Source organism: Adiantum capillus-veneris, chromosome 3 (assembly GCF_014529385.1).
Source record: "Adiantum capillus-veneris isolate H3 chromosome 3, ASM1452938v2, whole genome shotgun sequence".
NCBI classification, from domain to species: Eukaryota; Viridiplantae; Streptophyta; class Polypodiopsida; order Polypodiales; family Pteridaceae; genus Adiantum; species Adiantum capillus-veneris.
The window spans coordinates 134638691-134664678 of record NC_140933.1 but is presented as its reverse complement, the minus strand read 5'-3'; the positions used below and the strand labels follow the sequence as shown (position 1 = coordinate 134664678).

Genomic DNA, 25988 nt, shown 5'->3' with positions numbered 1-25988 from the left:
AAAGAGCTGAGGTATCACAACCTAGGCTAGGGAAAGAACCTATGAGAAAACTCTATTCATTGAATGAGGAAACTCTGATGTTCATAGCCAAACCAGAGACCATTCTGGCTAAGCAAGAACAACCATCAATGGTGCCGCCAGTGACTCAACAAGATGGACCATGCTACAAGTGTGGAGGTAATCATTGGGCCAAGAATTGTTCTCGTGTAGAGATAATTGGATATTGTTCGGATTGTGCCATTACACACATTGTTCCAAATTGTCCAAAACACCCAAACAAACAGGAGAAAACAACAATGAATGTTGTGGGAGTGTTACCTTCTCCAAGTGGATCAGAGGCAGAACCCAAAATTCCTGTGAAGGTAGTGACGAGAGCACAAGCAAAAGAAAATGCTGAGGACCAAGCTAATGAGGAGAGAGATCAACAACCCAAACAAGGGGAAACAACTAGTGTGTCAGTGAGGACTAGGAGAAAATCCTGGAAAGCCAAAAGAGACAGAATTAAAGCAAAAACAATTACAAATCAAACTGCACTACAAACAGAATTACAAGAGACAAAGGAGCAGTTAAAACAAGAACGGGAAAACAAAACGGTGATGAGCGATAAGAAACCAAGGAAGGCGTCTTCCGGAGGATTTGTGTTGGTAGACAAATTCCTAGAGCCATTAGATGATGCATTGGAAGCATATGAGGCTAGATTGAAACCCAACCAAACCCTAGAGCAACGAGGGATGAAATATCCTCATGTTGAGGTAGAGACTGAGAGGTTGAAAATGTGTAAGGAATTGGTAAAAACTGCACAGGCAATGATGGAGCGTGAAGCACCAATTGCACCTCCAGAAACAAAACCAAAAAATGTTGGATTTGAAATGCCTAAGACAAAGGTTGTTGAAACATTAACTCAAAGAAACATTGAGCTAGAATCACAAAAGGATATCCAAGCAAAGACTGCAACACAAGAAACCAACAACCTAGAAATTCAACTAGATGATCAAGTAGTGGCCAACACCACTAATAATTCAAGGTCAAGATCACAATTTATGGCACCTATCCCAGAGATAGATGATCCGTGGCCAAATGAATTGTGGGAAGCAATTAGAAGTGCAAAAAATGGAAGTGCGACTTTCCAATCTGCACCCATAACTGAAGTCAATACAGGGCATGAAGTCTATTAGGGAGACATTCACTCTCTAAATGGAGATGCAGGGACGGAAGTTTCAATTGAAAGCAAACCAGATTCCTTGAAGACCTTACCCTCATACATAGGAGAACATGAGGCAGACTCAAAGACTAGAGTGGTGCCATCTCAGAGGAAATCCATATCCAAGATGATGGATACAAAGAGTATGCAAGAGTTGATGTCAGCTCCAATACAGTGCACCATTACTCTATCTGAACTGCTTAAGATTAGACCACATGTATGGGATGAAGTAGGCAACAATTTGGGGAAGATGGGATTAAAGATACCTCTTCAAGATCTACCCTCAAATGAACAATCAAACAAAACTCAACAAGAAATTGCAAACGCTAAACCTGTGCCAATAAACAAGGTGGGGAAATATTGCGAAGGAGAAGAAGGAAACACCACCTTACCTATGGAATACAAAGGAGTTAAAAGATTGGCTATACTTGATAGTGGGGCTGGAGTAGCCATAGCCACAAAAGACATTTGGGAAAAATGGGGTAGACCAACGCTTAAGAAAACTAGAATGAAGCTGCAACTTGCAGATGGATACAAGGAAAAACATCTGGGTATCCTAGAGAAAATTATTGTGACTTCTTGTGGGATTGAATATGAACATACATTTGCAATAGTAGATTTTGGAAAAGGGAACAATTTTGATATCATTTTAGGAAGACCTTTCATGCGTCAACTTAAGATGGTTCAAGATTGGGGCTATGACTATATCTACTTGAGACATAAAAAGATCACCACAAAAATAAGCATAAACGACCATAGCTATAGAGATGTGAATAGAACTCCGTTAGAAGAAATTGACTCTTCTATAGTCAATGGGAAAGAGATACCTGCGTGGCTACAAACCCAACAAGAACTTTGGATGTGTGGTGCTTTGAAGTGTGGAAGCTCAGTGAAGGAGGATTGCATCCTAGAAAGATCAATGGACGATGAAGCTTACATACCGGAACCCTTTCCAGAGCAATTATTTGAGCCATTTGGATGGACTCAAATATTGGCAACCTTGGATGTGTGTGTTAATGAGGTGACCCTGACTAAATTTTGTGATGAGGAAGAGTATGATATAACTCCCGTATGTACGATAAAGGTGTTGAAGGAAGCTAACGAGATTTGTGAGTGTGAAGGGAAAAAAGGTAAAACAGATAGCTACGTCATGGAGCATGATGCCAAAGTGCACATGAAGAAAGCAGAGCAACAACAAGAATATGTCATCATTGACATACCTGAAGAATCGACAAAAGCTATTTCAAAGAAGCCGACTCCAGAAAAAGTGCAAATGAAAGTAGATGAAGGAGAAAATCTTCCAAGTTCAACGACAAATCTTCAACAAACGCAAGATCAAAAGAAGAACAGGGACAAAGAAGAAGATGGACTATTTCCAACGATGATCAAATTCAATTTATGCGGACAAACAGGGCTCAAGGTTACATGTTCGGCCGCAATTGATCCTTATGCTACTAAGAATCTAATGACTTATGGAACATGGATCATGATGGGAAAGCCACCAATCAATGAGCTAGAAGAAATTGTTTACACAAGTTCAAAAATGCCGATTCCTAGCTTTGGAATGGCAGAAGCTATACTCAAATTGAGTACCGGGGAGTATAAAGATACTTTCCACATAATCAACTCCCATCATATCAAAGAGAGTCTGGTCCTGAGAGAAAGCTAGAGGAACATATTCTTTCAACAACAATCAAAAGCTTCAACAACAACAACAACGGTGAGACTCCATGAAGCTTCTCAAATCCATGCAGAGAAGAAAACGCCAACCATCACGGAAAAAGGTAAAACAAAGGTAAACCTTGAAGTATATCAACCTCGCCAGACGACTTTACCTTCAACGAGCTTCCATCAAATTTCTCACGAAGCCTCTACATCAAGAGCCACACCATCAACAATGCAATGGAAAACAAAGCAAAAAGTCTATCAACAGAAGTTTCCATCACAAAAAAGCATCCAGAAGAAGCCGAAGAATGTCAACCAAGTGTTGGTATCCAAAGAGCACATCCAAGTCAAAGACCCAGTTTGGATACATGAAACACGAGTTCAACCCCAACAACAAAAGGTGACAGGGTGGATAGAATTGAGGTGGTCCGGGGCGGGCAACAAGAAAAGCGACCTCTAAACACCCCTCAAGGCTCTCGTGCTGCTCAATCGGGACTGGGGCAACCACAAGCACAACAAAACAACAAACCCACAGCCAAACCCAAACAAGATAGGGGCACCACCTAGTTATGGTATGCGAACTAGGACGCAAGAGAGATTTTGGCACAACCAAGAAGATGCACCACACAACACACACAAGCAACCTCACACCAAGACACACATGAAATGGACCAGAGAGAGCTAGAGCAAAGGGAAGAGAGAGAGGAAAGGATCTTGCGTAATACTTTATTTGTGACTTGCAAATGGAGATGGTTCGTTATGATGCTATCGTAGAACTTGTTCAAAACTCTCTCAATGCTTAGTGATTGGTAAACATTGCCAAAACACACACACACTGTCTTAGGGTGTGGGAGACCTCTCACCACAATACCCTCTTACAATGGACAAAAAACTGGCAATAAAAAACACACTAAAAACACTTTCTAAAATCAAGATCAACCGATAAAAACTCAAAATACACAAGTCACCTTGAATTCACCAAACCGTATTGCACAAATGGAAGGACGAAGATTTGAACGTCGAATCACGCCTTTGATGCACCAAACCTCAATTTATTGATGATGAATGAGCATATACAATAGTGGTTTTGAGATTTGTGGAACTCACGCTCTCTCACTTGCAATGTGTAGCTTGAAGGCTTTTCTCACACCAAGAGTGAAGCTCACAAGTGGTTTCTACACCTAAGTCTCTCCTCACGCATAGAGTGTTGGGGTGCTATGTGAGATGTTGAAGGTTGTTTTACAAGAAGGAGAGGGGCCTATTTATAGGTTGGAGACCCCTCATAAAGATTATTGGAAATCCTAATTTACAAGCTAACAAATCAAGATTATGATTTTTTTGAATATCAAAACATTGCGGGTCTTCTTTGTCTGCTTGAGTCATGGGTGTGGGCTCAAAAGAGAGCATTATTGATGGTAGATAAGGTGAAAGTAAGTAAGGAGAGAGAGAGAGAGAGAGAGAGAGAGAGAGAGAGAGAGAGAGAGAGAGAGAGAGTTACTATACACATGTCTTGAGGTGAGGTATCTTTTATGGTTAGGTCAATGCTATTTTGTGTTAGTATGTTAGTCGTTAGTAATCACTAGAAAGTTAATGTTACATTTACAATGGGTAGAATGAGGTGGATGGTTGAAGTAAGATGGTTGAATGAAGTGAGAAAATCCTTGTGATGGTGAAGCTTAAAGATGTTTTGGACTTACTTGTGTAGGTTCTCAAAATGACTATCGATCTTCTTCTTCGTCTTCCCTTCTTTACGCCACCGCCGCCAAGGTTGATTATCGTGATGAAAATGGTAATTCCGTTGATGAGATCCCTTGATTTGCAGAGGTTAATCATGGTACACATGCTGAATGTATGTATATATATAAGGAGTAAGATGGAATTGTACTTTGGAGATAATAGAGAGAGGCATAGAGATGGTGTATGTACATGGAGAGCTCATATGAGAGCTATGGGAGTAAGTGGGGAGGTTAATGGTGAAGAAGGTGAGAGAAACCATTGAAGGTGCAGGTTTGAGTGAGGGATTGAGAGGAATGTGTGTGTGTGCGTAGAAGTGTGGAAAAAGGTGAGAGAAGACTATGGGCTACTTGTGAGAAAAGTGGGCAGACTGGGGTCCACTCAAAAAATCATAGCTCACCGCTGGTAGCTCCAAAAATCATGAAAAAATTTCAGGTGATTATTCAGAGTGTGGGCTACATTTTCTCTTTTGACCACCGCTCCAAATTTGGAGTGGAGATGGATATTAAAAATCCCACCAAAAGACCTGTTTTTTCTTCACAAAAAGTCTTCAATGGCCCCCTCCTTTGTTGAATTTGTACAATGCATCCAAGAGTGAGCCCCTCCTTTGTCATATCATAATACAAAGCATCCAAGTTGCCTATGACAATTATGGAAAGCCGAAAAATGGCTATCATTAGCCCCCCCCTTAGATAATGGTACATTCATGTACCATTTATCCGATCATACAACATGTGGATTGTGTAACGTCTGTCTTTTTCTGCTCTCCTCTTTGAAGAACCACTGTTGTATGATTAAAAAACCTTGTGTGATATGAAAGGTTCTCGGAGCCAATAGCAGGATGTAATGAAGTGACGGAGTAAACCTCCTCCATTGAGAAAGTTTCCATAAGCACCCCCCAAGATCAAAGATCTTGAAATATCTTTCCCAAAGCGAGATGTATGGTATGGAATCACTTATTGATTTTGATTGAAGAAACTTGTAGATTTTACTGTTGTCCATCATTGCATCTATCACTATGAATGTGATATAAAGGATTGGTTGCTCTTCCTCTTGTGTAAAGTTGATGTATCTGCTACGATCTTCAAGAGCTTGTATGAGCAAATTCCTGAGCTGTAGCTCATAAAATTCATTCAACCTGTGTAGGCTCACCAAGTCAAAAATTATATAGCCTTCATGATTTAGGAAAGCTTGATCCATGCTTCCAGCTGCTATTGGAAGTTATTGCAAATAGTTTACCACATAGGTAGATAACAGAGGAAGGTTTCTATTGCCTCCAACACATTGGAAGAGAATAGATTTTGGTACTGATTGATGAAATATCCACATGTAGCAATCAACAAGTTTTTCATCTATAATGAAGACCAAAAGCATCACAATGTGCGACCTCCATACACCAAAGAACCAAATGAAGAAGGTTTGGAAACATCCGTTCATCACCAAGTATTCATGTCCTCTTCCACTTAAGAAGGTATGGTGTCCCCGATGAAAGGTATATGTGAAGAGAGGAGAAGTTGACCTTGAAGAGGTGAAACCCAATATGAAGATGATTGGGGCTTCAAAAGATTGGATTTTCTTGCTAAGAGATTGTCCCATGAATGAAGAGCCACCCACTAAAACACCATTGGAGAGAATGATACCCTTCTGATAGTTTCCTTTTATGATTTTATCTTTTACTACTCTCCCATGTTCTTCATCCCCTTCTAAGCCCCCCCTTTGGCAAGGTTGTAACTCCTCACATCGTACCACCTCAAAGGTTGATGGATTACTGTTTGATTTTGTGAAAACTTTGGCTTCTTGCATGATAGGTTCCTCCATGCTTAACATACATGGGTCATACCAATGCTTTTCAACATCCTCAAACACTTCTTCAAGATTATCCTCACATGGATTCAACTCACACTCTTCTACTTTGTTTTGGAGTTGGCATTCCATGTACACAATCATCTCTTTATGATCAATGTGGTATATGATCTCTCCACCTATGATTTCATCTTCTTCTTCACTCTCTTCTTTTAGACAAGATACACTCTCAGAACATTCCATAAGATCAAGGTTACCTTCAAGGTCTTCATTCTCCATAGAGTCATGTTGCACAAAAGCTTCGTCTGCTCGGACTAGAAATTGATCCTTCGCCAAAAGGTTGGATGTATCCATTATTGAATCATCAATGCCATTTGAGATGTCTTGTGTCGATTTTTGCATGCTTGTGATAAAGGTAGAAGAAAGAGATTCCACATTTGAATCTTGGCCACACACTTTAGCACTTGAATAATCAGTTGGCATGTAAGTAACTTATTCAACATTTGTCGGAGTAGAAGGAGACAAGTATGGCAAAGGAGATGACTCCTTGATAGAAACACTTTCATGATGGTTGGCTCTTCCAGCATGATGGAAACCATTTTTGATGTAGAAGTACTTGTGAAACTTCCTTTGGGCAATAGTGACCGCTTCTTCAAAGGTAGAGGGTCCACTACAAGTAACCTTAGTCTTTAGGAAATGAGACAAACCCGAAATAAATTGATCCATTTTTACATAATCTGGAAATGTAGAACTAAATCCACATCCTTCCCATTGACGAGAAAAAATATCCTCATAAGCATAGTAGTCTTCACCATGTTGTTGAAGTCTCCGTAGTGAAGCCCATGCTTTCTCCGTTGTTGGAACTTTAGAGAATCTGGCCTTCAAAGCTTTGGAAATTTGGGTATATCCATCTTCAATCTGAGAAGACATACTCCAAAACCATTGCTCAGCGTTGCCTCTAAGGCATAGCAATAGAAAATCCCCTTTTTCAATGTCATCCCTTTTACCAAGGATATGACAAACCATTCTAAAATCAGCAAGAAAATCATCAACATCTTCTTCTGGATTTCCGAAGAAGATTGGGATATCATCAAAGGTATAACGTGTCATAGTCTCTCAATGCTAGAACCACACAAAGATTAGTTCCAAACAATCATCAACTAACTACACAAAGTTTTGAAAGGTCTTTCAACATGAATTCTAGACTTTTATGTGAAAATGTTTTTTTCCTTTCTTATGTTATGCATAATCCGAACCATATTCTAGATCAATTTTTGTTTCCTTGAAATTAAACTCGATCATACATGTTTTCATGATTCATAAAATCTACTTGATTATGCTGAAATTCAAGCATTCATGCAATACAACAACACTAAGCACACAATCGCTCCTCAGTGGGGGCACCAAAATTGACGCGGTCTGGGGCGGGCAACAAGAAAGGCGACGTCTTAACACCCCTCAAGGCTCTCATGCTGCTCAATTGGGGCTGGGGAAACGACAAGCACAACAAAACAACAAACCCACAGCCAAACCCAAACAAGATAGGGGCACCACCTAGTTATGGTATGCGAACTACGACGCAAGAGAGATTTTGGCACAACCAAGAAGATGCACCACACAACACACATAAGCAACCTCACACCAAGACACACATGAAATGGACCAGAGAGAGCTAGAGCAAAGGGAAGAGAGAGAGGAAAGGATCTTGCGTAATACCTTATTTGTGACTTGCAAATGGAGATGGTTCGTTATGATGCTATCGTAGAACTTGTACAAAACTCACTCAATGCTTAGTGATTGGTAAACATTGCCAAAACACACACACACTGTCTTAGGGTGTGGGAGACCTCTCACCACAATACCCTCTTACAATGGACAAAAAACTGGCAATAAAAAACACACTAAAAACACTTTCTAAAATCAAGATCAACCGATAAAAACTCAAAATACACAAGTCACCTTGAATTCACCAAACCGTATTGCACAAATGGAAGGACGAAGATTTGAACGTCGAATCACGCCTTTGATGCACCAAACCTCAATTTATTGATGATGAATGAGCATATGCAATAGTGGTTTTGAGATTTGTGGAACTCACGCTCTCTCACTTGCAATGTGCAGCTTGAAGGCTTCTCTCACACCAAGAGTGAAGCTCATAAGTGGTTGCTACACCTAAGTCTCTCCTCACACATAGAGTGTTGGGGTGCTATGTGAGATGTTGGAGGTTGTTTTACAAGAAGGAGAGGGGCCTATTTATAGGTTGGAGACCCCTCATAAAGATTATTGGAAATCCTAATTTACAAGCTAACAAATCAGGATTATGATTTTTTTGAATATCAAAACATTGCGGGCCTTCTTTGTCTGCTTGAGTCATGGGTGTGGGATCAAAAGAGAGCATTGTTGATGGTAGATAAGGTGAAAGTAAGTAAGGAGAGAGAGAGAGAGAGAGAGAGAGAGAGAGAGAGAGAGAGAGAGAGTTACTATATACATGTCTTGAGGTGAGGTGTATTTTATGGTTAGGTCAATGCTATTTTGTGTTAGTATGTTAGTCGTTAGTAATCACTAGAAAGTTAATGTTACATTTACAATGGGTAGAATGAGGTGGATGGTTGAAGTAAGATGGTTGAATGAAGTGAGAAAATCCTTGTGATGGTGAAGCTTAAAGAAGTTTTGGACTTTCTTGTGTACGTTCTCAAAATGACTATCGATCTTCTTCATCGTCTTCCCTTCTTTACGCCACCGCCGCCAAGGTTGATTATCGTGATGAAAATGGTAATTCCGTTGATGAGATCTCTTGATTTGCAGAGGTTAAGCATGGTACACATGCTGAATGTATGTATATATATAAGGAGTAAGATGGAATTGTACTTTGGAGATAATAGAGAGAGGCATAGAGATGGTGTATGTACATGGAGAGCTCATATGAGAGCTATGGGAGTAAGTGGGGAGGTTAATGGTGAAGAAGGTGAGAGAAACCATTGAAGGTGCAGGTTTGAGTGAGGGATTGAGAGGAATGTGTGTGTGTGTGTGCGTAGAAGTGTGGAAAGAGGTGAGAGAAGACTATGGGCTACTTGTGAGAAAAGTGGGCAGACTGGGGTCCACTCAAAAAATCATAGCTTATCGCTGGTAGCTCCAAAAATCATGAAAAAATTTCAGGTGATTATTCGGAGCGTGGGCTACATTTTTTCTTTTGACCACCGCTCCAAATTCGGAGTGGAGATGGATATTAAAAATCCCACCAAAAGACCTGTTTTTTTTTCACAAAAAGTCTTCAGTGGCCCCCTCCTTTGTTGAATTTGTACAATGCATCCAAGAGTGAGCCCCTCCTTTGTCATATCATAATACAAAGCATCCAAGTTGCCTATGACAATTATGGAAAGCCGAAAAACGGCTATTAGCATCAAATGAGTCAATCACTGCTCAAGGCTACTTCCAAGGAAACATTAATGTTTGGGCCAAAAAGCCTAAAGTAACAGCCTGGATGTACTCACCTCAAGAAAGAATTTCTACAATGAGCGAACCAAGCTATCAACGGAATAAAAATAACTCAAGCAGGAGAAAGAACAACAAAAAAGGACAGAAAAAACGACCTTTCAAGAAAGCAACACAACAAGTATGGGTACCAAAGTCAAACTTCAATGAAGCTATCCAACACAAACAGATGCAGCAGCGGATGGTTCCCGTCAAGCTACTTGAATCATAAGGATTCTATGAAGGTAACACCCACATATGGTTACCCAAAGTAGTTGCTCAACCTAGAGCCAGTAAGACCAACCAAGTAGCAAAGGACCCCACACAAAGACAATCAACAACAACAAAGAGCCAATGGAGATCAAGCACAACCAAGGGAGAAACAACCTCAAAATGGATCCCTCATCTTCAATTACAAAAGCAAGGCTTTTACAATGGAAATCATCAGGTTTGGATACCAAAGCCTAGTGTCCATCAAATTGTAGAAGAAGATAAAATGCCAAAGACGGTCACAGAAGGACCAAAAACAAGATGGGTTCCAAAATTGCTCGTGGAAACTCAATGACAGAGAACCCACACATCTCGACAATCGCTTCTCATGGAAATTAATGCAAAGGCTACATCAAGCCCTATCAGAGCTGAAGGACTTATTTTACAAAGAAGTATCAACATACAACAAGCAAATCAAGAGGAGCCAAAATATGCCAACCTACTCGACAAAATGGTGGCATCCAAAGACCAACACAATGATAGAGGCCTTAATCTCAACAACTTATGGCATTGGGTTTTAGGCCATGAACAGGTAAGTCCAAGTCGCCATTAAAAATACATGGCATAAAAGTTAAGAGTCGGGCAACTGAGCCACTAAATGAGCAAGACATTAGTCCCAAAGCTTCAAGTAATATTCTCTATGGTCTAAGAGTCTTAGCTATTCTAGGTAATGCTCAAGGTGGAGGAGTTGAACATATTTATGTTGTGTCGCTCATGCTGGTATAGGTGAGCATAAGAGTCCAAGTCTATGTATTTTAAGTTTGGTAAAGTGAAGAAGAGAGTCCAAAAGACACTCACGCACTATGCATAGTGAGGAATGAGTGGAGAAGCTTCTACATCGAAAACCCTTCTTGAAAACGTGCAAGCTATTGAGACGTCCTTTGATGTTACATGTGCTACATTTTTTCCTTGAAGCACCCATCAACTCCATCTTTTACACTACATGCTTTTGTTTAAAAACTTCTCATAAGCATATAGAGTGTCCCATAATTGGCACTTACATTAGGCACTCTTCCTTTGTTTCTACCAAGCACTCACCTTGCATGACAGGTACTTCGAGTCAAAATGCTCAACTCCAATAAGAGCGTATACCAAAGGAACTTTTTTCCCACTAGGTTTTTCCCTTTGGTCATCCGGGTTTTAAGACCCTAATCCAGACCTCATCATCAACTTCTTGTATATATTCCTTCTACATCAACAATAAGGAAAGGGCTACCCAATCCATAAACAACAACTTGGAGCAAAAACAACAAGTCTCCATATGCTTATCAAGAGCATATTTTATCTTCAAGGGTGACAACAAAGCTCCATCCAACAATGGCAAGTCAAAGAATGGCCTACAACATCAAGCAATGAGAAAATTTAGCAAGTGAGCTATCCACAACAATAAAAAATAGCTCACACAGTGCTTCAACCTTGGTGACCTATTGCAAACAGCTCAAATTGCAGTGGACCTTGAATGAAAATCTATCATAAAGTCCACGCCACAAGGAGGATCAGTTCTACACGATCAAACACTTCAACATCCATCTCTACGGCAACTAAGATTGACAACCAAGAGGCGAATGCAATACAAAAAGAAACGTTGCCTCGATAATCAAACCTCAAATCATGTATCAACAACATGACAGCTATGCATCACTCAAGGAAGGGGGGAGCGTCATAAATGACAACGGGCTTCCCAAGATGAAGACCAACCTTCAAAACAAAGCTAAAGACAACCCTATGACAAGACTGCACAAGGTCGTGTCAAGGGACGACACGAGCTAGGAAGCGGGGAGTGTTTGGAGGTGATAACAACATACAAGTGCCCACCTAGCCAAGGCGCCGTTGAGTCAGCCGGCCAAAGTTTTGATGCGGTCACATTATTTTTCCGATGTTTAATACATCAAACCCTGTAAAAGTCTAATGACAATCGTCTATGTCAAGTCTGAGTCAAAGATGTAATTTTTCCAATGATGTATGTAAAGGTCCATGAGAAGTTGGCCGCCAGCCACTTTAGAAAGCCCTAGGTATATAATACACTAAGGTTAGTGGGAAATGGAGATTATTTTTTTAAGATAAGGGACTACTGCGTTACGTACAGAAAGCTACCTCTTTGCTCCAACTTGTAATCATCGCTTCTGGGGCTATGGTAATCCAAATCTAGTTTTGTTTCTTGCATTGTGTTCCTCTTACTCTGCTCTTTCATTCAAGTGTAAGCATTCAAGATTCGGTGAAGGTTTCAAACGCATCCGTTTAGGCCTTAAATTGATGTTTTGAGTGTTTATATGCGTATTTTATGTTGTTTTGACCTTAGGAGAGGCTTTAGGGACCCAAAAACGACCCTTTAGGATCATCCGTTTACTGTTTTTGCGAACTGTGGGACGAATGATCGCGATCTTTGTACCTCTCCAGAATGCTGTGACAGTGATAGGATATGTTTCTGATAGTCCCCTGTAGCTTCCCTTCAAGTCTCGTGCGATTCCGATATGATTTGCATGGTGAACGGGCATGATGACTGTAGAGATGTGTAGAAGGACATAGGCAGATTACTTGGCTTTAGTGTGATTGATTTTCTTGTAGAGTTATTAGTTGCATCTCTTCGAGTTCACTTCATTAGGATTGACACCCTAGTGAGTTTCCATGCCTCATCCGAGTCGCTTCCCCTGTATCGATAATTTTATGTTGATGCTTGAGAGCTATGTTATGGACGTCCGTCGCGGCGACCCGCAAACACAATCCATGAACCTCTTCGGATTACCATTTTTGGTAAAAAGTGACCAATTACAATGTACATCATTGGGAAACTGCTTTGATCAAGTTTTCTTGAAAACAAAACTAAAAAATCACATTAGAATTGACTCATAGGGCAAAAACACCAAAATAGGCAGTGTAGACACAAACTTTGAGAAATTTCAATTTTTGGGATCCAAATTCAAAAAGGGACGAGATTTGGCTCCTACAAGGAACAGAGAACTTGTAGAACAAAATTCATGAAAAAATGCTACCAAACATGGATCGCAATCCATGTACCTTTTTGACATTTGGAGCTAATATTTGACAAGTACATTCCTGATAACTAGTGGAACAACTTTGCCAAAAGGGAGCATGTCAAAAAATTGAAAAAAGTTGGTCAAAATAGCCAAATACAAAAACTAGTCAAAAACCACAGGACATATAGAAAAACTTGCTTTTGAATGACAAAACTGGTCCAAATCCAAAACTTTTGATACCATAGCATCTAGTAAACATGCTGATTCTAATGGTACCAAGAAAAGTCCATTTGGCTTCCAAACATGGATCGCGATCCATGTACCTCATTAAAAAAATGTCTAAATTTTTTGGATGAGATTTAAGCAGTGGATAGCTGACACATAGACAAACAACTTTCGCAAAAGAACTATATACAAAAAAGTTGTAAAAAGTGGTCAAAAGAGCCAGAAACAGTTCATTGTCAAAACTGTTGCAACAGAATGTAGAAGTCAATTTTGGTAGGGCGAAACTGATTCAGATTCAAAAAGATTTGTGGAGCAAGCTACAAACATCATAAGCTATCAGCACACCAAAGATTTAGATCCAAAATTGGTGGAACATGGATCGCGATCCATGTACCCCTGATAATTTTTTGGACAGAAACTTTTTTAGCATGTAGCAAAGACAATTGTGAACAAAAGTCCCCAAAGAAATTTTGTCAAAAAAGTTCAAAAAGTGGGTGAAAAGAACCAAAAGAAGTTCAAGGTGAAACCCTAAAACAAACCTTTGAATTGACTTTCTCTTGACCTAAAGTGATCCAAATCACACAAAAACCATATAGCAGGTGTTATGGAATTGATATTCTACTATTTATTACAGCTAATAGGTGGAAAAGGATTGATCAGTCTAGGCCTATATTGCAAACAAATATATATTTTGTACATTTTATTATTCAAGTGCTCTTTTATGAGCTTTGGACATTTATGACGGGCCGGCCAGTTTGTACTCACATTGACCATTCTAGATATCTATAAATCAAATACGTGCAAGATGGAAATGATCTTGCACGGGGGGAGATTGCACCCAGCGTCGTCTTATTCTTCTCTCTTCTCCTCTCTCTTGCCGTGCTAGCATAGCACTCCGCTCTAGGAGGTGCACCTGCACGTGCTCTCTCCCTCTCTTTGTCTCTCTTTGTTCGTGTGCAACGTTGGTTATGTACTCGTGGGTGTGCCAGGTATGCGGTTTCCTTTGCTTATGGCTTGCAATACGCTGTTTGATCTTTTTTGCAGGGCCTTCTGCGCTCCGGTTTGAGGCAGTGGTATCAGAGCTTTGGAAATGATCGTGGTATCGCAACTATGCAGCATGGATATCACAATGAAAGGAGCTACAATTAATAGAGCTAAGCGATCTCGACCTTTCTTTCATATATAGGAATACATGCATATTTCGTGTGAAAAATGATAATTGAAATGCGAACCTCAAATTGTCAAATGCGCACATATAAACTAATTTCTTTTAAAATGATTATTAGTAAGAATAATACAATGATTATTTTTAATTTTTGAATTGCTTATAGAGTACGTAGTTTGAGAAGTAATGGGAGGGCAAAATGAGGGTAGATTGTAAGGAGAGGAAGAAGGGAAAATCTAGAGTTGTAGGAATCAAATACTGTAGATACACGACATATCAATTTTGATCATGAAATGATGACTCCAAGGGATCCCGCCCCCAATCTTCGGTAAAATATCGTGGGAAAGATCCCTTAATAAAATGGTTCTAATACTAATAATTTATAATAAGCTTGTTGTTTTCAAAATAACAAAAAGGGGAGATAGAATGAGCCCTGTCTAGGAAGTGCAAGGTCAATGAGCACGGACATGTACAATAGCCATGAGTGAATGATTGCAGCCAAGATAGAGCAGATTGCGAATGACAGTGTGCAGTAATAGAGTTTGCAGCAGGCAGGCCGTAAACGGCAACAACTGCATGCAATAGAATTAGTGCAGGCCCTGCACAGAAACACTGATGCACATTGACTCTCATCCGACAATACTACAAGAGTAGTTGCAGCCATGCATGCCCTTCGCATGAAAACAACAACCCCACTTTTGAATCACGATGCCGACCATAACACTTGCTTTGCCCTCACCCAATCAACTTCAACTTCTTCTACCACTCTCCCCCACCAACAAAAACAACATATCATGTACCAGAGGTGGCCAAAAACTGGCCAACCACACCCACAAGAGGATGCCGAAAGCCACAGTTCTCCAACCACCACCCACAACTGTGTATGGCGACCATCCTCACAATTTTTTCCTCAACTCTCTCTTTTAACTCTCCCATGCCCGCGGCTGTCCACAATCTTTCTCTCTTATCACTAGCCAACCATTCAAATCCTTTTCTCTCTCAACCTTTCTCACTTAACCTCCCTCTCACCAACTGCAGTCGCCATTTGCATGCACAATCCTGCAAAACGACGCTTCCTAGTTGCAACCGCCATCCACCCGCTTGTCTCTGGCCTATTGGTGGACACACACACACACACACACACACACAATTCTTCTCTCACAACTCTCTCTCAATCTCTCTCTCACTCTCACCCTGGCGGCCGTTAGTGGGCTGCACTCATCAACGCCTTTCTCTATCTAGCTCTTTGCAATCCTCCAACTTGGATCTCACACTCTCTCTGTCTCTCTACATCGACCAACCCCCCACTCCCTCACTCTCTATCCCCCTTGTCTGCTACTGTGATGCCCCCCCCCTCCCAGGATTGCTTACAACAATGGACATTGACGAAACTCTACGGAGACCGCTGCAATACTTTCTCTGACAATGCCCGACGCAGGTCATTGCCGAAGATGATGTTGACTTTGGCCTGATGATTTTTACTTCATTTTACTTCATTTTTATTAACCAATCATTGGATTAGAGTCCCACTAGCATTTGGCCTTATATGTCATTTTGGCCCCAAAGAGAAAACTTGCACCTCAGCACCCCTCAAGGAGTGAAAGAGGATTTGTTCTATCATTCATTGTGGTATTTTCCACGTAGCAAGCTCTTCTTTGCACCTCAGGATGGCTCTAAATCTGACGACATTACACTCACCATCTTCTCCAAGCGTATTTGCTCCTCAGAAGCTATCAATTTTTGCCTTTTCCCTTAATGGATATCAACCTAATTGTAAACCAAGCATAAGGGCCTCACTATATTCCCCGTTTGAACCTTACTCAATTTTGCCAGTGCATCTTGCAACCTTCAGCAAAAGCACAAGAATTGTTGAAGAGTCATCTCACTCTCAAAGGTTCAGGGTCAGTCAAAATGCTTCCCCCACTGTTGAACCTACACCAGACCATTACTGTACTTATGTCTTAGTCAATCAACACTTAGTCAGTCGGACTTTGATAAGTCGGATTTTGATCAATGAACACTTAGTCGGATTTTGGTCAATCGGATGTAACTTCTATAACTGCTAGGAGTTCTTATTTAAAGGTCCTGCTGTTCACGCGAGAATGTAATTTTTGGGATTGAAATGGAAATTATCTGTGGACCAAGATGAATCAACTGTGTAGTCTCTTGCTCTATGCTTCATGCTTGTTCTGCAATCTGCTGTGTCGGAAGTTGGTGAATAATGAAAATGCTGATGAGTTGAATGCATTTGCCTTTGTTTTACTCTGTCTTTAGTGTGTGTGACATGTTGTCAACACTTTAGTTCTGTTTGTGTTGAAGAACCCCAACACTTTGGCGATCCTGCTGTTGTGAATCTGTGGAGAATCATGTATGTCACAACAAGAGAGGAGAGTAGGCAGAGTTTATTATACGAGGGCACATGCGTGAGCAGGAAACCTTGATATTGATCCTTTTCATTATGATTATGCCTCGGATGGAGAGGAGGAGTTTGGTGACAGTGAATAGGAGTTATTGAACCAAGGGGCTGAGGGTTCTATGAGAGCATATGGGAGGCACGTGAGGCAATTGGTTGGAGCACTTGCTTTGACAGGAAGACCTGCAGGGACAAGAAGAAGGCTTCAGTTTGACCCACTACAGGGGGCTACCAGGCAAAGACCTAGGAGACCACCCAGAAATCCTCCCATGGCCCATCCAAACCCTACAGTGAAAGCAGCCAAATTTAGAGGAAAGTTGAAAGAAGATGCAGACTGTCATGCTGCCCAGTTTGAAACAAAGTGGCAAGCTAGTGGTTATTAGGCCTTGCATAATGACCAAACAAAGATGGAGCAATTTGCAGCTACATTAGAAGGCAAAGCCATGAGTTGGTTTAGCCAATATGGTATAGCTCATTTTGCTACCTATAATGCTTTGAAAGCAGCTTTTTTACAAAGATTTAGAAAGAAGAAGACTCCTACAGACATTTTGAAGAAACTCAGGGTGATCAGACAAAGGGATACGTTGGTTGAAGATATTGCTCAAAAGTTCAGAGTTTTGGTTGAGAGACTTCAGGGCAATGAGAGACCCAATGATGAGATGTTGGCAGGATATTTTTTGACAGGTTTGAGGAAAGATTTAAAGAATGCTGTGGCAAGTGTGGATATAGGTACAGGTTTTGCTACACTAGTTGATGCAGCAGTCAGAGTCGAGAAAAGACTTGGCAAACCCAAAATGAAGAGCAGGTCCAAAGAGGATGAGGATTCTGATGATCAGTCAGACTCCATTGATCCCCATGAAACTGATGAAGATGCTGATTCAGATGATGACACTGAGTCAAGTGATGTTGAAGAAAAGTCAAAGAAGAAGAAGAAAAGTACAAAGAAGAAGTCCAAAAAGGATAAAGCAACACAAGAAGGGGAATTGGTGAGTAAATTAAAGAGCATTGGTTATTCAGTGTTGGCACCCAAAGCTAAGTTGTATTGTGAAATATGTGACAAAGAAGGACATGCCACCTCTAGGTGTTGGTTTAACCCCAGGAAAAGGGAGCAACCAAATACAGGAAGAGGTAGAGTTGAAGCTGCAACAAATCAGGTAGCTCCATTTAGAGAAAGACAACCATTTAATAGACCACAAAGACCTCCCAGACCTCCTTGGAGAGAGCAAAACAATAATCAGAGAAGAGGAGATAGAGTGATTCCTTGTGTCTATTGTGGATCACCAGACCATTGGGTTGGTCTTAATTGTGAATTATGGGTTAGACACAGGGGAGAAAGAGGGATGCCCATTGTGAGGCCTGGTCAGGTAGACCAACAGGGAGTGCAACAGTAACCACAGAATAATCAACCAGCTCAGGCCAATGTTATTTTGGTGGACATTTAGGAGCAGCAGGAACTAGAGCCAGTCATAGTACATCAGGCTGAGCATAAGGAACATGAAGAAGGATGGTATTGTGATTGTTACCAATGTGGTCAGGTGGAAGAAGCTGAAGCATTGGCAGTCACAAGAGCAAAAGCTAAGGGACCAATTGATTGGAGAGAGCAGAAAGATGTGAGGGATAAGGTTCATGAAAAAGTGCAGAGAGAGCAGGTTTAGTATGCAGAAGAGAAGAATGAAGAGTTGGAGGTATCCAAGAAGCAGCATAAGCTTGACAAGCCAGGTTTGATGCCAACAAAAGAAGACAAAGATTGGTTTGAGGTGCTGGTGAACTCTCCCTTGCAATTGTCATTAGATCAATTATTATGTATAGTTCTAGCCTTTAAAGAGAAATTGTTGAAGAAGCTTCAGGGTCAGCAAGACCAAGTGTTGGCAAACCAAAATCCTGAAGTAATGTTGTAGCAGATTGATCCAGCAGATGTGGATTTTGTAGTACCTGTGGTGGCAATAATGTTTCAAGGCATTCTATTTCAAGAGGTGCTTTTGGATGGAGGATCAGGGGTGAATATACTTCCTAAGGAGGTTTATAGAAGATTGAAGTTAGGAGGAACATTAGCTCCAGCACCATTTCAAGTGAAGATGGCAGACTGGAGGAGAGTCCAGCCTTTAGGAATTCTCAAGCAACAAGCAATTGAAATTGCAAGTATGGTTTTCTTTGTGAACTTTGTGGTACTTAGAATGAAGGATTCAGATTCTTCCTACAAGATGTTGTTGGGAAGACCCTGGTTTAGACAAGCTAGAGTTAAGCAGGATTGGGGAGAAAATGTGGTCATGATGAAAAAGGGGAAGCAGTCAGTAACCATATCAATGCAGGGAAGAAAACAAATCCCTCCAAAGACTAAACCATTATGTGCCCAGACCATAAACTTGGCAGATGCAGTGGAAGATGATGAAGAGGAGGAATTTTTGAGAGCTAATCCCACTATTGTGCCTCTGTTTGAGGTTGATGTAGAAGGGATAATACAGAAGGTTGAAGATCAAAGTGAGGAAGAAGTAGAAATAGTTCCAGGCCAGGAGATTGCTGAATCAGAAGTGTTGCAGATGATGGATCGAAATTCCGAGGTGCCTCAGAAAGAGTAGATTGATCAAGAGGAGAAGGAAGCAAGGGTAATGGCAGAAAAAAATCTATGATAAAAGGTTTGGTACCTCCAACAGAGTAAAAGAGGATGAAGTTAGAGAGTTTAATTTGGGAGCTGAAGAAGATCCCAGGATGGTCAGAATTAGCATCCATGCTGAAGGGAAATTTTTGAAAGGTTTGATTCAACTATTGTAGGAGTATGAAGATGTATTTTCTTGGGATTATTCACAGGTAAAGGGCATTGATCCTGAACTACATCAACATCACATTAATCTCGGAGAGGATGCTAAACCAATCATACAACAGAGATACAGAATGAACCCCAATTTTGCAAAGAAAGTAAATAAAGAAATAGATAAGTTATTGGCAGTTGGATTCATCAAGCCAGTTAATGAAGTGTCATGGTTGTCACCAATTATTGTTGTGCCAAAGAAGAATGGGAAGTTGAGGGTGTGTGTGGATTACAGGAAGTTAAATGCTGCAACTATTACTGATCCATTCCCTCTGTCATTTTGTGATGCTGTGTTGGATGCAATAGCTGGACATGAGATGTATAGCTTTCTTGATGTTTTTTCAGGTTACAATCAGATTAAGGTAGCTCTAGAAGACCAACACAAGACAGCCTTCATCACTGAGTGGGGAGCATTTGCGTATACAGTGATGAGTTTTGGTTTGAAGAATGGTCCACCTTCCTTCAACTTTGTGGCTCATAAGACATTTGAACCTTATCTTCAAGATTTTATGAGGGTTTTTGTAGATGAATTTTCAATATTTGAAAAGAAGGATCAGCATTTGGTTCACTTGAAGTTATGTTTGGAAAGATGCAGACTATTTCACATTGCCTTGAATCCATATAAAAGTGTACTTGCAGTCAGGAGTGGTATTTTATTAGGACATGTAGTATCTGTTGATGGGATGGCCATTGATGCCAAAAAGATTGAAGCAATTCAGGAAGCCAAATCACCTCAGAATGTGAAGGAGCTCAGCAGGTTTGTGGGCCAGGTGAAGTGGCACTCAAGGTATATTAGATATTTGGCTAATATATGTGCACCTTTGACTCATCTTACAAAGGAAGATGTTGCCTTTAAATGGGATGAACCACAGGAGACAACCTTTCAAATGTTAAAGAAAATGCTATCAGTAGCACCAATACTGCAGCCTCCTGATTGGACATTGCCTTTTCATGTTTTTGTTGATGCATCGGATATTGCAATTGGAGCTGTGTTGATGCATGAAAAGGTCGGGGGATGGTATAGACCATTGTATTATGCAAGTAGGATGTTGACACCAGTAGAAAAGAATTACACTGTGACTGAGAGAGAAGCTTTGGGCATGGTATATTCATTGAATAAGTTCAGGCATTACTTACTTAGTAACAGGGTGATGTTTCATGTTGATCACCAAGCTTTGTTGTACTTGGTTAAGAAGCCTATGCTTACAGGGACATTAGCAAGGTGGATGTTGCTTTTGCAGGAATTTGAGTTTGTGATTATTCATACTCCTGGGAAAGACCATGCTGTGGAAGATTATTTGAGCAGACTGGAAACAGGGGAATCTCCAACAGGTGTGGATGATCAGTTACCTGATGCATGTTTATTTGCAGTTCAGCAGAAAGTTCCAGATTCTTGGGATGATCAGATGTTGGTGTACCTAACTGATGGGGTTATGCCAGAAGGGTTTTCACCTGATCAAAGGAAGAAATTTCCATTGAAAAGTAGACCATTTTTGGTGATTGCAGGAGCATTATACAAGAAGGGTATTGATCAAGTGATAAGAAGGCGTGTTCTAGAATTTGAATAGTCAGCAGTTCTACAGGAAGCTCATTATGGACAAGCTGGTGGACATTTTTCAGGAGACATTACAGGAAAGAAAATTTTGTAGGCAGGTTTGTGGTGGCCTACTTTGTTAAAAGATGCACACGAGTATGCCAAAAGATGTGTGGTGTGTTAGAAGCTTGGTCAACCAGACAATAGGGACAGGATATCAGATCATCCTATTCTACCCCTGGAACCTTTTCAAAACTGGGGTATGGACTTTGTAGGACCAGTGAAGCCCACTAGCTCTAGGGGGAACAGGTACATTTTGGTTGCTACAGATTATTGTACTAAGTGGGTGGAAGCTGTGGCACTGAAGGATAACAAAGCAGCCAGTGTGGCAAAGTTTTTGTATCATAACATTATGACAAGATTTGGGTGTCCAGTTGAGTTGGTGAGTGATAGGGGGACACATTTTTTGAATGAGGTCATACATGAGCTGACTAAAACTCATATGATATTACACAAGAAGTCTACCCCATATCATCCCCAGGCCAATGGACAGGCAGAGAGTAGCAACAAAATTCTGGTTAAAATTCTGAAAAAGATTGTGCAGGATGATCATAAGGATTGGGACCTGAAGTTGGATTCAGCTCTGCGGTCATTCAGAACTGTTTTCAAAGTCACCACAGGGATGACACCGTTCAGGTTGGTCTATGGGTTGGAAGCTGTAGTACCTATGGAATTTGTGGTACCTAGCTTGAGAATTTCTGCTGAGAAAATGTCTCCTGCATTGTCAGTAAAGCATAGAAGTAAGTATTTGATGCAGCTAGAAGAGGACAGGCTGGTGAGTTCTTACATCACTGAGATTATCAAGAGGAGAAGACAAGCCTGGGTAGCTATGAATGTCAAGTTCAAAATGTTTAAAGTGGGAGATTGGGTGATGCTGTATAATTCTAGGCTTGGTCCATTCCCAGGGAAATTGACTTTGAGGTATAAGGGTCCTTATTAGATTGTTGAAGATTTAGGCCAAGGCACATTTATAGTTGCTGATGTGTTTGGAACCAGAGTGGAAAAACCAATTAATGGATTCAGGTTAAAGAAATTTCAAGGTAAACCACCTTGACTGGTTGACACCAAAAGTGGTAGAAGCTGCTTTGTGTGAGGCAGTTGAATTAATAGATTTTCAGAGTCAGCAAGCATTGCTATCAAGTGACTATGGTATTAGAAGTGATGTTGATAAGGGTTTCAACAGAGAACAAATGATGAAGGAAGGCAGGAGGAGTGCTTGGCAAGGTTCTGATGAGTGGAGATTCAATTCACATAAACATAATCCAGTAAGCAGTCATATAGTGTGGTTCATCGGATGTTGGTTGATAGGAATTTGGTCCATCGGAATTTGCTGGATCGGAATCATTAAACTTGGAAGTAAAAGGTTTAATGATCAACAATATTTGGGTTTGCGGGGAGATTATTCGCCACTAGAGGTAATTATTGGGGCGCGGGAGCTGTCAAAGAGGTCATTCAACGGATGCATGCAGCGTCAACAATATTTGGGTTTGCGGGGAGATTATTCGCCACTAGAGGTAATTATTGGGGCGCGGGAGCTGTCAAAGAGGTCATTCAACGGATGCATGCAGTGTCATTTTCATGAAATGTTAGTCTCTTCGCCATGCAAGTACTTAGCTGCTGATTACTTCTTGCAACCGCCTTCTTCATCTACTCCTTCATCAAGCACTATGGCCCCTAAAGCAAAGCCTGTAGCAACAGCCATGAGACCCGAGGCTGAAACTGAGTTGGCAGAGCCTGTCGCAACAAGGCTGAGGAGAAAGGGAATTAACCTGAGGGTGGATGTAAGCGATGAGGAAGAAGAAGAGTTCTCAGAGGAAGAACCGCCACCTTTGTCGGCAAATAAAATGCTGCAGAGTTTGATGGATCCGTACAAAAATCTCAAGATTGAGATGGAAGCTGATACAGAGAAGAATGAGAAGTGGCTCAGACAGTTGGGGCTTTATGAGTATGCAATGTTTCCATGGAAAGAATGGAAAGGAAATTTTTATGCAAAGTCACAGGCAGAGTTGCTGAGGAAGACCAGAGGAGCAATATCTGATAAGATTGTGTTGTGCCCAAAGGTGATTGCTGCAGTTTTCAAGTTACCATTCACAACAGTAGCTGTTCCACCTAAGTGTACAGATGATTGTTTAAAGAAGGAGTTTGGGTCTAGAGAAGGAGCAATGTTGTATTACATGCTCAAAAATGTGGAGTATGGTCGTAGGGAACAGTTAAAGTGGTATCTTGAGAGGGTGTGTTTTCTGGCTAAATTTGACTATTTGTCAAAAGAGAATTATGCTCCATTGGCATTTGCTGACCAGGGAGGTTGTTTCAGTTGGGCACATTGGGTCCATGAAAAAATTCATGCAGAAGTGTTTACTCCAGATAGGAGGAAGCGTCAGTGCAACAGTAGATTGGCTCCATTCCTAGCTGCATTATTCAAATATGCTGGGATGGTGAAAGCAGGAGAAACAGTGGTGCCAAATATCTCTGTTACTGCTACTGAGTCGGAACTTCAGAAGAACAAAAGTAAAGAGCAAGTTGATGAATTGGACAAGCTTTTTGATGGAGAACCAGCAAAGAGAAAGCAGTTTCAAGATTTGATGGAGGCTAGTTACACACAGGAGGAGGCTAGAGAAGCTGTGGATAGCCCAGATTTCTTCCAAAACTTTGGTGAGTTATCTGTTTTCTCACAAAAAGTCCCTGCAAATGTTCCAACACCAGTAAGGTTGGGCAAAACATTTACTTTGTCCAAGAAGAGAAAGGTGAGTGCTGGTGAGCAGGGTGTTGCTAAAGCTTTAGATTTTGAATTTGCTACTCCAAGTACATCTTTTAAAACTGAAGGCAGATGTGAAGATGCTGGCAGTGCTATAAGGATGCTTAAGTTGGTGCAAGAATTTGTGCTGGGTCAGCAGGTACAAATGGAGGAGCAATTGAAACAGATTGCAGATTCAGCAGTAGGTAAAGTGCAAGTAAAGTAGAAGGACATGGAGTTGGAAGCTATGACTTTGCAGTTGGCACAGATTTAGGAAGTACATCAGAAGGAGTTAGAGGATATGGTGAAAAAGCATCATGCAGAAGTTTCACAAATAAAAATGTCTTTGGGATTGTTCAGAGATTGGACAATGAAGTTAGATGCCAGATTGAATGAGGAAATGGAGCATTTGTCAAAGACTAATGCTGAGTTGCAGGTTCAGGTTCAAATGTTACATCAGAGATTGATTCCTTTGCAGGAATTGGAGAAGCAAGTAAAAGGTGAGGATGTGGATGTCAATGCAGTGCTTATGTTAGAGGGAGAAATTTTTGTCTTGAAAGAACAACTGTTGCAAGCAGTTCAGGAAGTGTGGAAGTCTATGAAGAAAAGACTTGATGTAGCAATAAAGCATCCATATGAGACAATGAAGCAAGGATTTGTAAGTGATCATGAGGGTGAATTACTGCACGAGTTAGAGGATGTTAAAAAGGACAGAGACATGTGGTTCAAAGTATCTCAGGATTTAAAGATGAAAGAATTGCAAGGGGATATGGCTGATGTTCAGTTGGAGGAACAGATTGAGAAAGGTCAAGAATTGAAGGTTGAGATGCAGAGATGAATCAACAGGTTGAACAGCAGGTTGAAGTGCTTGAAGCAGTGGAAACTGTACCTGTTGGCATAGTGGTACCTGAGTCAGTAGTTGAAGAGCAGGGTATGGCTGAGCCAGATGTGGAGGCTCAGAATGAAGTTGAACCAGTGTAAAGAGTAATGTTGGTGGTTGAGAATATGCAGATCAAGGGATTGTGAATCCAAGTTGGATTTCAAAGAAATCCACCACCGGGCTGTGCCAGGTGTTGATGAACCTACACCAGACCATTACTGTACTTATGTCTTAGTCAATCAACAATTAGTCAGTCGGACTTTGATAAGTTGGATTTTGATCAATCAACACTTAGTCGGATTTTGGTCAATCGGATGTAACTGCTATAACTGCTAGGAGTTCTTATTTAAAGGTCCTGCTGTTCACGCGAGAATGTAATTTTTGGGGTTGAAATGGAAATTATCTATGGACCAAGATGAATCAACTGTGTAGTCTCTTGCTCTATGCTTCATGCTTGTTCTGCAATCTGCTATGTCGGAAGTTGGTGAATAATGAAAATGCTGATGAGTTGAATGTATTTGCCTTTGTTTTACTCTGTCTTTAGTGTGTGTGACATGTTGTCAACACTTTAGTTCTGTTTGTGTTGAAGAACCCCAACACCCACTCTCTATCCAAGAGAGATGGCCAGTGGAGGTGAGGGAGGTGGTGATGATGTAAATAGTAATGATAATGACGGTAATGATGGTTCCAATGATGGTACAAATGGCAATGATTGAAAAGAACCGCATAGAGGCTATACCAGTGCTGGCAAGCCTTGGAAAATATATTTCCAATGTCCCTGCAGACTTCGCGTCTGCAGGTCAAGATGGCAGGATTCCAGATTGTAGCTAAATTGGGGTGCCATAGAGAAACTTTAAGTAAGGAATTGGACTTTGTGTTTGCGGATGTGGTAAAGTTTTACTCTTCAATGAGTCTTCATAAAGCTTACAAACACATGTTTTTCTCAGAAAAGATTTTCATCTAGTTGATCACCCTGTGGCACAAATGCTTGCTAGTATATTGGTTTGCTCTGTGAGTTTTACAAGTTGTAAGGTGCATAGGCAAATGTATTG

At 40.8% G+C, this 25988-nt stretch overlaps 2 pseudogenes; both read left to right on the top strand.

The window, feature by feature from the left end:
* LOC147461755 (uncharacterized) overlaps positions 1–14493 on the top strand; it is an 85413-nt pseudogene extending 70920 nt beyond the window's left edge.
* Positions 14494–16176: 1683 nt separating this feature from the next.
* LOC147461754 (uncharacterized) lies at positions 16177–25767 on the top strand (annotated as a pseudogene).
* Positions 25768–25988: the final 221 nt, after the last annotated feature.